This window comes from Bidens hawaiensis, unplaced genomic scaffold (assembly GCF_021521415.1).
Source record: "Bidens hawaiensis isolate Kalapana, Puna unplaced genomic scaffold, B.hawaiensis_p1.1 tig00009985_1, whole genome shotgun sequence".
NCBI classification, from domain to species: Eukaryota; Viridiplantae; Streptophyta; class Magnoliopsida; order Asterales; family Asteraceae; genus Bidens; species Bidens hawaiensis.
The window spans coordinates 31,092-34,799 of NW_027491758.1; positions in this window are offsets into that span (position 1 = coordinate 31,092).

Sequence of the window (3,708 nt, forward strand, 5' to 3'; positions counted from 1 at the left end):
AGCCGTAAACAAAGGATGAGGGTTATCTTACCTTATAAAAAGAGATTAGTTCAATAACCGGTCAAAAATCCTTATGAATCGGAAGAGGATCCCTAGGAAGAGGATGAGGAAAACGAGAATCCTTATTTTCCTCCATTTGTTGGACCGAGACCATCAATTTCCCAGCAAGCCAATGAAATCCGTGAAGAGGCAAACCTGATCGAGGAATTTTATACAACTAATATCCCCGATGAGCAAATACATGCTTACGTTGCAAATCCACACCTTTATCTACAAGAAAATGCTTATTTCTTCCCAGCTGCATCTGCGCCTAAGGGATATCCCAACCCACCTAATGCGGTGATGGACGAGCCAAGAACGAGAAAGTGGATTAAGGATTAGAATAGTTACTATGTATTGTTGTTAACTATTATGTTTTCTTTCTTGTAAAATAAATGATGTATTATAAGAAAGTGTGTGTTTTCCTAAATCTTATCTTATTCATGTAACAGCATGTCTGGACAAGATAACGTTAACAGTAATCTCGATACGCAAGTAAACAACAATAAAGAAAAGACTGTTGAAGAGAACATTTAAGCAACACTGAAAGATTATGTGCTCGGTATTCGTGATCTAATAAAAGAAGTTGTAACCCCACTATATAAACTAATGAAAACCGATATAAGTCGAATTGGCCTCTCATTCTAATAAGAGGGCTAGTCGAAGCAAGAGTGAAACCATAAATTCGAAAAGAGAAACAGAGAAGAAAGAAAGTAAGAAAAAGGAAAAAAAAAACGAGAAAAAGAAAGAAGCGAGTGATGAAAGCTCAACCACCGAGAACAAACTCCGTGATAGAACCAAGAAACTTAAAATACACGAAGGTTGTGATTTCAAAATATTAAAGTTTATAATCCTAAGGAGTTTCATGGAGATAAGGGACCGATTGTTACCCTTCGATGGTTGGAGGAAATGGAGTCGATCGTACTGATAAGCAAGTGCACGGAAAGGGAAAAAGTTCAATATACCTCCCAAATGTTCAAGGGGGAGGCCCTGGAATGGTGGAATACCCTTATTGGAGTCAAGGGTAGAGAGAATTTATATAATTTGGACTGGGAAACGTTTAAAGCAATGATATTAAAGAAATTTTGCCCAATCAACGAAATGGATCAAACACAAACCAAACCGTAGAATCATAAAGTTGTGGGAACAAACCTCAAGGAATATAACACTAAATTTTTTGAGTATTGTAGATGTGTACCTCACCTGGTCACTCCTGAAATTTACAAAGTGACACAATACATTTACGGATTACCCATCGAAATCCGTGATCTGGTTCGTTCACATATGCCGTCCACGACGAAATCTGCCATGGAGTTGGCAGGATATTTAATGGATGGGATTACTAGGAATAGGGACGAAAGGAAGAAGGATGATGGAAAATAGACGGTTGGAGGAAAAGTGAGGAAGGATGAGAAGAAAAGGGAAGGGACGTTTGTTATAATCGTCCGATTTACAAGACATGTGGAAGAAGACACTTTGGGAGATGTCAACGACCCTTAAGTACCATCATGTGTAACTTCTGCAAGAAACTGGGTCATATTGAAGCTGACTGCAAGAAAAAGGCAGTGGTATGTTTTGATTGTGGTGAAAATGGGCATTTTAGTACGGAATGACGGAAGAAAAAGACAACAACAGCAGCAATGCGAGGTGCAAGTGGTAGCGGTGCCAAGGCCGATGCCAAGAAAGGAAGTGCAAGGGTCTTCATGCTGGATGCCTAGAAGGCATCTGACATAATGGACGTGATCACCGGTACGTTTCCTATTAATAATGTTTATGCTAGGTTTTTATTTGATTCTGGTTCAAACCAAAGTTTTATAGATTATAAATTCTATAGTCTATTAAATGAACCCTTAGTTAAACTAGATAAATATTATGAGGTTGAGATTGCTGATGAAAGTAGAATAACCGAAGCTTTAGATAATGCAACAATTTTGCTAGCCGATCACATCATACCTGTACGACTATTACCTATGACGTTAGAAAGTTTTGATGTAGTTTTAGGTAAGGACTTAACGTCTAATCAAGCTCGTATCTTATGTAATGATAAAGCCATTGAAATCCAAACGTCTAACAATAAAATCATTCGTATCACCGGAGATAAAGAAGCAGGAAAGGTAGGAATAATTTCTAAGATAAAAGCAAGTAGTTGCTTAGGTAAGGGATGCCTTGCATTCATGGCCTATGTAACTAAAGAACCCGAGCCCAAGAAGATGGAAAAAGTGCCAGTAGTATCTGAATTTCAAGACGTGTTTCCTGATGAATTACCAGGAGCACCACCAGATAGAGAAGTAGAATTTAGAATCGATCTTATACCAGGAACTTCACTGATAGCTAAGTCTCCCTATAGACTAGCACCCAAGGAGATGAAAGAATTGAAGAAACAGTTAGATGAGCTTTTGGAAAAAGGATTCATACGACCGAGTTCGTCACCATGGGGAGCTCCAATTTTGTTTGTAAAGAAGAAGGACAGATCAATGAGAATGTGTATAGATTATAGAGAGCTAAATAAGGTTACGATCAAGAACAAGTATCCATTACCAAGAATCGACGATTTGTTTGATCAGCTCCAAGGAGCAAGTTGTTTTTTTTAATTGATCTTATATCGGGTTACCATCAATTGAAAGTACAAGAGGAAGATATACCAAAGACAACATTTAGAACCCGATACGGACATTATGAGTTCACCGTTATGCCTTTCGGACTCACTAATGCTCCGGCAGCTTTCATGGACGCGATGAATCGTATTTGTAAACCGTATCTTGACAAGTTTGTTATCGTATTCAATGATGACATTCTTGTTTATTCAAAATCCAAAGAAGATCATCAAGTATATCTTAAAATTATACTTGAAATCTTAAGAAACGAGAAATTGTACGCCAAATTCTCTAAATGTGAATTTTGGTTATCTGAAGTTCAATTTCTTGGTCATGTTATAAATGAGAAGGGTATTCAAGTAGATCCAGCTAAGATATATTACTAAATGGGAGAATCCCAAGACCCCAACTCAAGTCAGAAGCTTTCTAGAATTAGCTTACCGAAGATTCATACAAGACTTCTCTAGAATAGTTGTCCCATTAACTTCAGTTACAAGGAAAGCAATCAAGTTTGAATGGGGACCGAAACAAGAGGAAGCATTCGAAACACTTAAACAAAAGTTAACTAATGCACCTATCTTGGCCTTGCCAGAAGGATTTGATAACTTTACCAAATACTGTGATGCTTCGCACACGGGAATGGGATGTGTTTTGATGCAAGGAAAAAAAAGTAATTGCTTATTTTTCAAGACAATTTAAAGTTCACGAGAAGAATTACACCACACACGACCTTGAATTGGGCGCTATAATTTTTGTGTTGAAGTTATGGCGACATTATCTATACGGTGTAAGTTCATAGTATACACTGATCATAAAAGTTTAAAGCATATATTCGATCAAAAGGAATTAAACATGAGACAAAGCGTTGGATGGAAACGTTCAAAAACTACGACTGTGAAATTATATATCATGAAGGAAAAGCTAACGTAGTGGCTGACGCCTTAAGTAGGAAAGAACATGAAAAGCCAAAGAGAGTCCGAGCTCTTAGATTAGAACTAAAAGTTGATTTAGCTATTTAGATAAAAGAAGCTCAGAAGTTGGAACTGGAAGAAGGAAACATTAAAGCCGAAATAGA